This window comes from Benincasa hispida, chromosome 4 (genome assembly GCF_027475165.1).
Source record: "Benincasa hispida cultivar pf3 chromosome 4, pf3_genome.v1.1, whole genome shotgun sequence".
Taxonomy (NCBI): Eukaryota; Viridiplantae; Streptophyta; class Magnoliopsida; order Cucurbitales; family Cucurbitaceae; genus Benincasa; species Benincasa hispida.
In genome coordinates, this window is record NC_143481.1 from 64028856 (window position 1) to 64043255 (window position 14400).

Consider the following 14400-nt stretch of genomic DNA (forward strand, 5'->3'; position numbering starts at 1 on the left):
TGGTTTTAATTTAGAATTTTGAAAAGATATTTGGATTTGAAATCCCAAAAAAATTTGGAATTTGAAGAGGAAAAAGGAGAGGGATTAAATATGTTATTTTATATTAAGAGTAAGGGAAGCCAAATAAGCCACTGCACAAATCCCTAGGAGGTCATCTTTTTCCTCTTATCTTTCCCTCAACCGACCCACACTCTTCTTCTCTCTTTCTCACTGTCGACTGCAACCAGGTCACCGTTAGGAGTACCTACCGACGGTCGCGTTCTACTAAGGCGCCGTGCGATCTGCTGTCGTCGACCGTCTACTCATCGGCGCCGCGCATCCAGGTCGAAGAGCGCGTGTCTGCAGCTGGCAGTTGCAGCAGCTGTTCGCCCCTAGTTCGGGTCCTCGCCCAGCGCACCATCACCGTCGAAGGTCTCCCCCCACCAAACTGCTCTTCACCGCTGCTGGACTTCTGCTTTTGCTCGCCGGATTTGTGGGTTTCGTCGGAAAGCTTGGTTTTGGGTAAGATGTTGGTGGGTTTTATGAATTTTCTTGAATGGATCTTGTTTACCCATTTGATTTTGGGTACTTTTGATAAAACCCATTATGTTTGGGTCATAGATTCGAGTTTTAGCTGAGGTTGAAAATTGAAAGCATGTTGTACGATGTTACAAATGTTTGATTTTGGTTTGGTAAATTTTGGTACCTTTGGTCCTTTTGGATTTGGAGTAATTGTTGAAAATTTAGTATTAAATATTGGTTTTATTTATGCTTAGATTGGACATGGACACATAAATTGAGCTTTGGAACTGACTTTGAACCAAATCACAACTTTGTTAAGCTTAATTTGGGGACCTTTGGAGGGATTATGGTCTTCCAATAGTGTTAAAGAATTCATCCCTTGGGTTAATTTTCAGAATTACGATTTGAGGTAAGTAATTTTACTATTGGAACTGTCCACGAGCATGCTAAATGAATGTTATGGTAGAATGACAGCATGATAGACTGATAGTATAATATGACCAAATATGTTCTGGTACGAGATCTGAAATATTTAGTTGTGCACATAGACACTTGAATGAGATGGTATGTGATTCCATATGGTTGTATTTGATTTGATGATGTTGAGGTATACATGTATGTTGTAGAACCATGATGTTGAGGTATATATGTATGTTGTAGAGCCATGAGGTTGAGTTTTATATGTATGTCATAGATTTGTACACTGATGATTATGATGTTGAGACTGTGCAAATGTCCTTACTGATTAGTTAGATGCCCATTAGATTTTGTGTTTCCTTCGGGATTCACCAGTTCTTGTTTCCTTCGGGATTCACCAGTTCTTGTTTCCTTCGGGATTCACCAGTTTGTGTTTTCCTTGGGATTCACCAGTTTGTGTTTCCTTCGGGATTCACCAGTTTTTATTTTCTTTGGGATTCACCAGTTTGTGTTTCCTTCAGAATTCACCAGAGATAGTGGGCATACTTAACTACAGTAGGATAGAACTCAGTCTTCTTTTTGTTTCATGTGTACAATATTAACAGTAACCACCTAGCAAACGGTTACAAGTCTTTTGGTCCTTTAGTGGCAGAGTAGACGTAAAGCTATCTTTAGAGGATTTGACCGCTACCTGTGGGGAAAAAACAAAACATTTGAAAACGGGGTGAGCTTACGCCTAGTGAGTGACCAAGAAAATATAGTAAATTCTCATCCATGATTTCAGTAATGAGTTTTTAACTGAAACATAAACTTTTACAGTACTTGTACTGCATCATAAACATTTTCCAAGCGTAAAACATATAAAGCTATTTTAATCATAAAACAGTAAAATCATTTCTCAATCCAACGTACCCTACTGTGGGTAAAACAATTCCAACATCAACTACTAGTCCAGAGAGAACCATTTCGCTCAATCTTTGACTCTATTCACCTGTGGCCACACTAAGTACCCTCACACATTAGGTACTTTTGCTCAGATACTTTCTCGATGTCCTTCAATATCGAGCTACTAGGATACCTTCTCAAACATCCTTCAGTATCCAGTTGGCTTGGTACTTTCTCAAATGTCCTTCAGTACCAATAGATACCTTCTCAAACGTCCTTCAGTATCTAGTTGGGTGGATACCATCTCAAATGTCGTTCGGTATCGCATTTTAGTAAAACTAGTCATAAACGACTTTTCTCTTTAAAGCATGTAAAGTATAACACATATAAAACATGACTTTAAAGATGTTAATGCATGCTGGATCAAATCAACACATATAAATAGTTTTTCAACAATTTCTCACACATGCATGCGTTCAAAACATAATTCACAACTTGCTGGGAAATCACTTCATAAAACTAGTAGGCATGAGAATATTCTTGAAAACATGCTTTCTATAACACGTTGTAATCAAACAGTTTAAGCAAAATTTTTTAGTCAAAACATTTTAGCCACTCACCTTGATTTCTTAGGAGCTTTTCACTCTAGTGGCTCCTCGGGCTCCTTTTCACCCCTAGAATCAAGATTCAATTTACAGCTTATATTACTCATAGTTCTGAACCTTATTTTGAAATACTTCCTTCTACAAACTTATTCTAAAATGTCTCAGGAAGCTTACCCTAAACTTTCAGCTCAGAATTCTCGTGGTTTGGCCGGAATCACAGAATCTTCAAGACTGGCTCAGACTGATCTGACAGTCTAACCCTTCTGCCTTCTTTCAATCTCCAGCCTGGTTCCTTTGAGTTTTTTCCTCTGGAAGCCCTACTCTAAAAACTAAACTTTCAGAGCTCTCAGATGGCTTTGGAATCACTCTAAACGCATGAATAGATTGGGAGATCTTCTTATCTCAATTTGATGCGTTCTCCTCAACCCTCACTGTCCAATGCGCTTTACTCTCCCTCTCTTTTTACGTAATTTCTGATTTTGTGATTTAAAAATGAAATCCCAAAGCTCTATTTATAGGCATTCAAATCTCTCGAGGTGTTGACAACACCTACTTGGCTGCATGGCCAAATGTTTATTTCTCCTCTTATCAACACAATCTTACATCACCTTGTCCTAAGGTGTTTTCTTCATATGCGTCCACCAAATTTCCTTAGCCCTTAAAAATTTTTCTTATGAAGACACTTAATTTTGGTTGACGTTTTCCCTTGCGTCTTCAACCTTTGTTTGTATTCAATTTTGGGTTTCCAATGTATAATCTACAAGAACGTGGCCAAATTCAACGCATAAATACTTGCTCGGCCGTTCGATGCATAGGTGAGGCCCTTCGATCGCGTGGGCGTGACGTTCGAATGCAGCACCGGACAAAGCGTGGCTGACGCACAGGCTGCTCTCGCCTTCTCCACTCTTGGTGGTGTCGCTCTCTCCCATTTTCTCGCTCATAATCTTGCTCTCTCCAATCTTTGTGGTGTCGCTCTCTCCAACTTTCTCTCCCATTTTCTCTCCAATCTCGCTCTCTCCCAGTTTTTCTCCAATTTTTTCTCCAATCTCGCTCTCTCCCATTTTCTCTCCAACTTTTTCTCCAATCTCGCTCTCTCTTATTTTCTCTCCAATCTTTAGCTACTGTGAACAATATTCTCCGTGTATGTTTGCTCACCACTTTGTGATACTTTTACACAGATTTTCCAAATTTTTCCCAAAGTAATTTCCCATATTTTCCACATTTCACATAAATTCTATATTTTTCTCGGTTCTTCAGCCATAACGCACTTCACCTAATTTCTCCATACTTAGCCGAATTTTTTTCCAAATTTCCCCCAAACTCAATTTCCATATTTTTCTTTTCAAATCCCCATTCCTTCCTCATCATTCCATACTAGCTTCCTCGTCAACCTATACAAATTAACTAGGAAAACACACTTAAGTAGAAAATTAGGGTTCAGGGTTCACATTTACCTCCTCCTTATAAAAATTTCGTCCTCGAAATTTCGCCACAAGTCCGTCAGTCAAACAACTGCAGATACTTATTTCTGATTTGCTCTTCGGCTTCCTATGTTGTTTCTTCCATAGTATGGTTTTGCCATAGCACCTTTACTAATGGGATTGTCTTATTCCTTAAGACCTGTTCTTTTCTGTCAAGAATCTCCACTGGTTCCTCTTCATATGACAAATTCTCTTTCAACTGTAACTGTTGCTCAGATAACACATGGGTAGGATCTGGCACATACTTCCTAAGCATGGCCACATAAAACACGTCATGAATACGAGATAACTCCGAAGGTAAATCCAATCGATATGCCATTAGGCCAACTCTTTCTATTATCTCGTAAGGTCCAATATATCTGGGGCTTAATTTCCCTTTCCTACCGAACCTGAGTATTCCTTTCCTCGGAGCTAACTTTAGAAATACTTTATCCTCAACTTCAAACTCCAATTCTCTTCTCCGCTTATCGACATAACTCTTTTGCCTATCCCGAGCTGTCTTAACATTATCTCTTATAATCTTAACGTTATTTGATGTTTGTTGCATAAGTTCTGGACCTAGTAATTTTCTTTCACCGACTTCATCCCAACATATCGGAGTCCTACATGGTCTTCCGTATAGTGCTTCATACGGTGCCATCCCGATACTCGAATGATAACTGTTGTTATACACAAATTCAATCAACGACAGATGCGTATCCCAACTGCCCTTAAATTCCAATATACATGCTCTCAGCATGTCCTCTAATATTTGAATTGTCCGCTCCAACTGACCATCCGTCTGTAGATGAAAAGTGGTACTAAAAGATAACTTGGTTCCCATAGCTCTTTGTAAACCAGGCCAAAACTTCAATGTAAATCTGGAGTCTCGATCTGATACTATTGAAACTGGAGCTCCAAACTGACTCACAATTCAATCAACATACAACTTAGCTAATTGGCCTAGGGTAAAAGTAACTTTAACAGGTAAAAACTTAGCTGTTTTTGTCAATCTATCCACAATTACCCATATACCATCATTGCTCGCTGGTGTTCTAGGTAATCCATACAGAAAATCCATCGTAATATGCTCCCACTTCCACTCTGGTACTGGGAGTGGATTAAGTAATCCTGCTGGTCTCTGTCTATCCGGTTTAACTTGTTGACATATTAGACACTTGTCAACATACTCTGTTATTTCTCTTTTCATACCAGGCCACCAGTACGATCTCTTTAATGTTTTGTACATCTTCGTACTGCCCGGATGCATAGCATAGGCCGAACTATGTGCCTTTTCTAGAATAGCTTGTTTAAGTGCTAAGTTCTTAGGTACACATACCCTATCTTCTTTTAATAGCACTTTGTCCGCTCTTAATTGGTAGTCCGTCCTTAAACCTTTACCTACTTCTTCAGCTAACTTCTGAAGATCGGAATCCTTTAATTGTTCACGTAGAATATCTTCTACGAGCGTAGGACGTACTTGAAATGAAGCAAGTAACCCTTCTGTTTGACCGATTGATAATGCTGCTTTAGTATTAAACAACTCACGGATCAATGTACCCTTTATTGAATTAACACTAGCTTTAGCTGATCTAGTTTTCGACTTAAAGCATCAGCTACCACATTTGCTTTACCTGGGTGATACTCAATTGTACAGTCATAGTGTTTGATCAAATTGAGCCATCTTCTCTGTCTCAAGTTTAGTTCCTTCTGATCAAAGATATGCTTTAGGCTCTTATGATCCGTAAATATATGACAATGCTCACCAACTAGGTAATGTCTCCACAACTTTAGAGCTAACACAACTGCTGCTAACTCTAAATCGTGTGTAGGGTAGTTACATTCATGCTTCTTTAACTGTCGCGAAGCATAGGCTACTACTTTTCCTTCTTGCATTAGCACACATCCTAAATCTTGTCGGGATGCATCATAATAGACCTCAAACTCTTTATCTAGTGTAGGTAGAGTTAATACTGGTGCAAACACTAACCTCTGTTTCAATACCTAAAAACTATGCTCGCATCCTGGCGACCACTCAAACTTCACATCTTTTCTGGTCAAGTTTGTCAATGGAAGAGCTATCTTAGAAAAGCCCTCTACGAATCTTCTATAGTAACCTGCTAAACCCAGAAAACTGCGTACTTCGGTTACATTCAGGGGTCGTTACCAATTAACTATTGCTTCTATCTTTTTGGGAATCAACGCTAACTTCGTCAGCTGAAACTATATGCCCAAGGAATATGACTTGATTTAACCAAAAATCGCATTTACTAAATTTGGCATATAATTCTTTTTCTCTTAAAATCTGCAATACCATCCTCAAATGTTCTTTGTGTTTTTCCGCATTACTGGAATACACTAGTATGTCATCTATGAACATTATCACAAACTGATCCAGATAAGAATGGAATATCGTATTCATCAAGTCCATAAATACCGCAGGAGCATTTGTCAATCCAAACAGCATTACTAGGAATTCAAAATGTCCATATCTAGTTCTGAATGCAGTCTTTGGAACATCTGTGCCTTTCACCTTCAACTGGTGATAGCCTGGTCTCAAATCTATCTTAGAGAATATTGTGGCCCCCTTTAACTGATCGAAGAGATCATCTATACGAGGCAATGGGTACTTATTTTTAATGGTCACCTTATTTAACTGTCTACAGTCTATGCATAATCTAAGAGTACCGTCTTTCTTCTTAACAAACAAGACTGGTGCTCCCCAAGGTGATATACTAGGTCTAATGTACCCCTTATCCACAAGTTCTTGTAACTGAACTTTTAATTCTTTCAGCTCCGTTGGTGCCATCCTATATGGTGCTTGGGATATAGGTGCGGCACCAGGAATTAACTCAATAGTAAATTCTATTTCCCTATCAGGTGGTAAACCTGGTAACTCTTCAGGGAACATATCTAAAAATTCTTGTACCGCAGGTATATCCTCAGGTTTCAGTTTCTTATCCTATGAAACTGCTACATAGGCTAAATAGGCTTCACATCTTTTACTCAACAACTTCCTAGCCTTCACTGCTGATATTAAACTTCCTGGAAGTATTCTTTTACTTCCCACCAGGGTTATTTCTTTTTCACTTGGTTTCATAAATACTATTTCTCTCTTAAAACAGTCCATAGTGGCATAGTGTTTACTTAGGAATCCATACCTAGGATAACATCAAACTCTAGTAATTCTAATGGAATCAAGTCAACCCAAAAACTGATTTCCAATAGTTACTTCACAATTCCTGTAATACTCTTGTACAACTAGAGTATCTCCTACAGAGATAAACCAATCCTCATTCATATGCTCAGGCACTCTATCTATATGTAATGCACACATGCTAGATATGAATGAGTGCGTAGCACCAGGATCAAATAATGCATAAGAAAATTGATTACATAAAGTTATCGTACCAGTTACGACATCTGGAGCCTCTTCTGCTTCCTGGTGTGTCATAGCATATACTCTACCCTGTTGCTACTGCGGTTGCTGTTGGGGTCGTCCAGCTACCCTTTTCTACTTAGCTACACCGGATCCCTCACCTCTAGTTCCGGTCATTCTAAGTTGGTTTACAGTTTGGGTAACTTCTCTTTGCTCATTCTGTGCTCCATGACCTAGCTGAGGACAATCTCTCCTGAAATGCCCAGCTTGTCCGCACTGGAAACACACATTTCTATTACCATAACATACTCTTGTATGAGGCCTACCACAATTTACACAAAGTGGTTTCCTCCCCATACTAGCTATTGACTTGCTAGCGTGACCTGATACCGATCTACCACTCGGTCCAGCTGCGGGTCTTGAATTCTTATGACTTGAACTTTGTTGGCTCATGCCTCCAAAGCTCCTTATACCCGATTGTCTAGAGAAGGGGGGTCTAAATCTCTAACTTCTCGTTTCTCCAGGCATTCTAAACTATCCTTCACCTGACTGGAGTACATCTTCCCTCGCTACACTCTGCTCTACTCGGATAGCGGTCTCAACTAACTGAGTGAAATTCACCCAATTGGAGTAGAGGTAACGAGTGTATGTATTTTTCTTCTTAGGCCATTCTCAAATCTTCTACACCTTTCCTTTTCTTCCGTGATGATCGGAAGGGCATACTGAGATAACTCAGTAAATCTTTGTTCATACTCAGCAACCATCATTACTCCCTAAGTTAGCCTAAGGAATTCCTCCCTCTTCGCTTCTTTAAAAGAACTAGGGTGGTATTTATCTTCGAATACTTGTCTGAACTCAGACCAAGTCATAGTTTATGAACTACCCCTTCTAGCCTCTATCACTTTCTACCATTTCTCAGCCCTTTTTTGCAGCAAGAATGCCGCTAACTTGACCTTACGGTCCTCAGGGCACCTCATAACCTTAAAACACTTCTCAATCAAATCCAACCAGATCTCAGCATCTAATGGATCTGTGGTTCCATCGAACATCGTGGCTCCTAAAGCTTTCAGCCTCTCAACGCCGAATTTCTTTTCTGGATCGTTTTGAATCGATCCTACACTCGCCGCCAATCTTTGAGTGATTCTATTGAATACTCGATCCTCCATCTGGGGTTCTACATCTACTTTTGGTGTACTAGACTCATTTTCAGAAGTTGCTTCTTGCTCTACTGATTTTATAACTCTTTTCCCCTTCGGATCTGGGTCTCGTCTAACTTCAGGACCTCCGCTGGTAGGGTCAACATTCCTCTCCTCAGTCTGCTTGCTCCGCTTGCCATTTCTCCTCAACATCTTTGCCTAGTTATTAGATACACATGTTAGGGACTTATCTATGGGACTTAATCTAATGCATGAACTCTCTCTTTCACCCAAAACCTTATGCTTTAATACAAGCTAGTTCAAACCTTACTGATTATTATGATGTTGAGACTGTGCAAATGTCCTTACTGATTAGTTAGATGCCCATTAGATTCTGTGTTTCTTTCGGGATTCACCAGTTTGTGTTTCCTTCAGGATTCACCAGAGGTAGTGGGCATACATACCAATTATAATTCATATGCAACGGGACGTCTTTAGGCCCACAATTTATTAACTTAGAAACATAATATGTTTAGAGTCATTACAACACTAGATTTACAAGTCCCAAAACCCACAAACCCTAGTCCCTATATGAATAATAGTAACATATGTACAATATTAACAGTAACCACCTAGCAAACGGTTACAAGTCTTTTGGTCCTTTAGTGGCAGAGTAGACGTAGAGCTATCTTCAGAGGATTTAACCGCTACATGTGGGGGAAAAACAAAACATTTGAAAACGGGGTGAGCTTACGCCCAGTGAGTGACTAAGAAAACATAGTAAATTCTCATGCATGATTTCAGTAATGAGTTTTTAACTGAAACATAAACTTTTACAGTACTTGTACTGCAGCATAAACATTTTTCAAGCGTAAAACATATAAAGCTGTTTTAATCATAAAACAGTAAAATCATTTCTCAATCCAACATACCCTACTGTGGGTAAAACAATTCCAACACCAACTACTAGTCCAGAGAGAACCCTTTCGCTCAATCTTTGACTCTATTCACCTGTGGCCACACTAAGTACCCTCACACATTAGGTACTTTTGCTCAGATACCTTCTCGATGTTCTTTAGTATCGAGCTACTAGGATACCTTCTCAAACATCCTTCAGTATCCAGTTGGCTTGGTACCTTCTCAAACGTCCTTCAGTACCAATAGATACCTTCTTAAACGTCCTTCAGTATCTAGTTGGGTGGATACCATCTCAAATGTCGTTCGGTATCGCATTTTAGTAAAACTAGTCATAAACGGCTTTTCTCTTTAAAGCATGTAAAGTATAACACATATAAAACATGACTTTAAAGATGTTAACGCATGCTGGATCAAATCAACACATATAAATAGTTTTTCAACAATTTCTCACACATGCATGCGTTCAAAATATAATTCACAACTTGCTGGGAAATCACTTCATAAAACTAGTAGGCATGAAAATATTCTTGAAAACATGCTTTCTATAACACGTAATCAAATAGTTTAAGCAAAATGTTTTAGTCAAAACATTTTAGCCACTCACCTTGATTTCTTAGAAGCTTTTCACTCTAGTGGCTCCTTGGGCTCCTTTTTACCCCTAAAATCCATATTCAAATTACAGCTTATATTACTCATAGTTCTGAACCTTATTTTGAAATACTTCCTTCTATAAACTTATTCTAAAATGTCTCAGGAAGCTTACCCTAAAATTTCAGCTTAGAACTTCTCATGGTTTGGCCGGAATCATAGAATCTTCAAGACTGGCTCAGACTGATCCGACAGTCTGACCCTTCTGCCTTCCTTTCAATCTCCAGCTCGGTTCCTTTGAGTTTTTTCCTTCAGAAGCCCTACTCTGAAAACTAGACTTCTAGAGCTCTTAGCTGGATTTGAAATCACTCCAAACTGACAAGTAGATTGGGAGATCGCCTTGTCTCAAATTGATGTGTTCTCATCAACCCTCACTGTCCAATACGCTCTACTCTCCCTCTCTTTTTACATAATTTTTGATTTTTTTATTTGAAAATGAAATCCCAAAGCTCTATTTATAGGCGTTCAAATCTCTCGTGGTCTTGACAGCACCTACTTAGCTGTATGGCCAAATGTTTATTTCTCCTCTTATCAATGCAAGCTTGCATCACCTTGTCCTAAGGTGTTTTCTTCATATACGTCCACCAAATTTCCTTAGCCCTTAAGAATTTTTCTTATGAAGACACTTAATTTTGGTTGATGTTTGCCCTTGCGTCTTTAACCTTTGTTTGTATTCAATTTTGGGTTTCCAATGTATAATCTACAAGAACGCGGCCAAATTCAATGCATAAATACTTGCCCGGTCGTTCGATGCATAGGTGAGGCTCTTCAATCGCGTGGGCGTGGCGTTCGAATGCAGCACCGGACAAGGCATGGTTGACGCACAGGCTGCTCTCGCTCTCTCCACTCTCGGTGTTGTCGCTCTCTCTACTCTTGATGGTGTCGCTCTCTCCCACTTTCTCGCTCATAATCTCGCTCTCTCCAATCTCGGTGGTGTCGCTCTGTCCAACTTTCTCTCCCATTTTCTCTCCAATCTTGCCCTCTCCCAATTTCTCTCCAACTTTCTTTCCAATCTCGATCTCTCCCATTTTCTGTCCATCTTTCTCTCTAATCTCGCTCTCTCCCATTTTCTCTCCAACTTTTTCTCCAATCTCGCTCTCTCCTATTTTCTCTCCAATCTTTAGCTATTGTGAACAATGTTCTCCGTGTCCGTTTTCTCACCACTTTGTGATACTTTTACACTGATTTTCCAAAATTTTCCCAAAGTAATTTCCCATATTTTCCGCATTTCACATAAATTCCATATTTTTCACAGTCCTTTAGCCATAACGCACTTCACCTAATTTGTCCATACTTAACCGAATTTTTTTTTCCAAATTTCCCCCAAACTCAATTTCCATATTTTTCTTTTCAAATCCCCATTCCTTCCTCACCATTCCATACTAGCTTCCTCGTCAACCTATACAACTTAAATAGGAAAACATACTTAAGTAGAAAATTAGGGTTTGGGGTCCACATAGCCTGACCCAAGTAGTGGGTTTACTTACTGAGTGTTTTATACTCATTCTTTATCATGTTGTTGTTGTTTCAGGTAAGGGTAGAGATGCACCGGCGAATTCGTGATCGAGCCACTAGGACTAGTTTTTACATTTTCGCATCATGAAATTTAGAGTTCCTTTTATGTTTCTCTTAACTTTTAGTTTTGATGTTTAAAACTTACTTTTAAGAATCATTTTTCAGACTTATTTACTATCCTTTATGATTTCTGGGTACCATACTATTGTTTTAACATTTGAATTTAATGAAAGTCTTTTGAACTTACCTTATTTAATTAGCATTTATTTTGCCATAACACAGTGTCGTTTTGAGTTCCATGCATGCATGTATTTAGTAACGGCCTAATTTGAGTCCTAGGAGGTCGGGTCGTTACATTAAATATTATTTTGCATATTTAGTACATATTAAATTTCTAACATAAATATAATATTTTGTGATAGTGTTACCATGACAAACTTTACAAAATTAGAATTCGCAGCCCTTGACATTAATGGTAATAATTATTTTTCATGGATGCTCAATGCCGAAATTCATATAGATGCTATGAACTTGGGAGAAACAATTAAAGAAGGAAATATGACATCTAGTCAGAACAAAGCAAAAGCTATGATTTTCCTTCATCTCTATACGAAAGATCAAAAATAGAATATCTTACAATAAAAGATCCCCGTATCTTCTGAAAAATTTTGAAAGAAAGGTATGATCATCAAAAGACAGTTATTCTTTCTAAAATCTGTTATGAATGGATGCATTTGATGCTACAAAATTTTAAATCAATACGTGATTACAATTCTATATTATTTAAAATCAGTTCAAAATTGTTGTTATGCGGAGAAAAAATTACTAATGCTGATATGTTAAAGAAGACATTTTCTACATTTCATGTCATGAATATGCTCTTGCAGTAGCAATATCGAGAGAAAGGTTTTAAACAGTATTCTATATTAATTTCATGTCTCCTCTTGGTCGAACAAAATAACGAGTTATTGATGAAAAATCATTAATCTCGAAAAACTGAAACGACCACATTCCTTGAAGTGAATGCTGTGAATTTTAATAATAATCGTGGTCGCGGTCGAGGCTGTGATCGTGGCAGAGGAAGAAATAATTATTATTTTCATGGTGGTTATTCTAATCATTTAAATTTCAAAAGAACCACACCAAATGATGATCACAAAGGAAAAATGTCACAAGATAAAAGTTCAAAGAGTGTTGAAAATAAATGCTTTCGATGCGGAATGACTGGGCATTGGTCACGTACCTATCATATATCAAAACACTTAGATATGGATAATGATATATTTGAAGGAAAAAGAGAAAAATGTGGAAGCAAATTTTGTATACTAGGATAATGACATATTAGACTCATCCTACATGAAAAATCTAGATGTGACAGACTTCTTTGAATCTTCTGAAGAGAAGATTGGCATAGTTGGTGGCACATCAAGTGTTTCTTTTGACTTTGAGAATATCTAGACTTAATGTTGTTGTTTTCTTTTATCTATCTTCATGTTTTTTTTTTTAGTAACTTTTGTATATTTTAAGTGTTACTTTTCTTATTGTAATTATTTTCTTTTAATGAAGAAACACTGATCATTTTCATATGTTGGGTATTTAAAAAATGAACAAAGAAGATCTATGTCCGGCAGACAGTGCAACTACACATACAATACTTACAAATAAAAAATAATTTTCCAAATTGATAATGTAGAAAGCAAAAGTAAATATAATATCAGCATCTGCAAACTTGATCAAAGGTTTTGGAAAAGCAATTATTATTTTGCCTAGATGAACAAAATTTATAATTGACAATGCTTTGTTCTCTTGTCAATCAAAGAGAAATCTTCTAAGTTTTAAAGATATACATTGCAATGGTTATCATATTGAGACTGATAGTAAGAAAAATGTGGAATATCTATATCCACTGTCTCAAATGAAAAACGTATATTGAAAAAATTTCCTGCTTTATCTCCTTGATTGTATTATACTCATAAACAAGTAATTGAAACATATGCAACAATGAACCTGAAGTTCATGAATCCAGACATATTTACAATTTGGCATGACTAATTGGGTCATCCAGGATTTATAATGATGAGATAAATTATTGAGAATTCAAATGGACACCCATTGAAGGACTAGAAGATTCTTCAATCTAATGAATTATCATGTGATGTTTGCTCTCAAGGCAAATTAATAACTAGACCATCACTAGTTAAAGTGGGAACTGAATCACCTACATTTTTAGAACGAATTCATGGTGATATATGTTGACCTATTAACCACCAAGTTGACCATTTAGATATTTTATGGTATTAATAGATGCATCCAGTAGATGATCACACGTGTGCTTATTATCAAGTCGAAATCTTGCATTTGCAAGATTGCTTGCTCAAATAATTAAGTTAAGAGCACAATTTCCTGATTATACAATTAAGACCATTCATCTTGATAATGTTGGTGAAATTACATCCCAAGCTTTTGATAATTATTGTATGTTAATTAGGATAAGTGTTGAACATCCTGTAGCTCATGTTCATACACAAAATGGTGCAAAATCATTCATAAAACGTTTGCAATTAATTATAAGACCATTACTTATGAGATCTAAGCTTCCTCATATGTATAGGGACATGCTATTGCATACAGCGTCACTTGTACGCATTAGGCCAGTAGCTTATCATAAGTATTCGCCATTACAACTAGCTTATGGTCATGAGCCAAATATTTTCCACTGAGAACTTTTTGGTGTGCAGTATATGTTCCAATTTCTCCACCACAACGCACTAAGATAGGTCCTTAAAAGAGGTTAGGAATATATATTGGATATGATTCCTCATCAATTATCAAATATCTTGAACTCCTGATGGGTGATGTATTTACTGCACGATTTGCTTATTGCCATTTTAATGAGACAAATTTTTCAACATTAAGGGAAGGAATTAATAAGTTGA

The 14400-nt window shown here is 37.6% G+C and overlaps 1 long non-coding RNA gene across 1 annotated transcript; it reads left to right on the forward strand.

Annotated features, from left to right (window-relative positions):
• Nucleotides 1-25: 25 nt before the first annotated feature.
• LOC150036885 (uncharacterized) lies at nucleotides 26-11715 on the forward strand. The gene is made up of 3 exons (XR_016529214.1): nucleotides 26-501; nucleotides 756-910; nucleotides 11481-11715. It is a non-coding gene; the product is annotated as an uncharacterized LOC150036885 (long non-coding RNA).
• Nucleotides 11716-14400: the final 2685 nt, after the last annotated feature.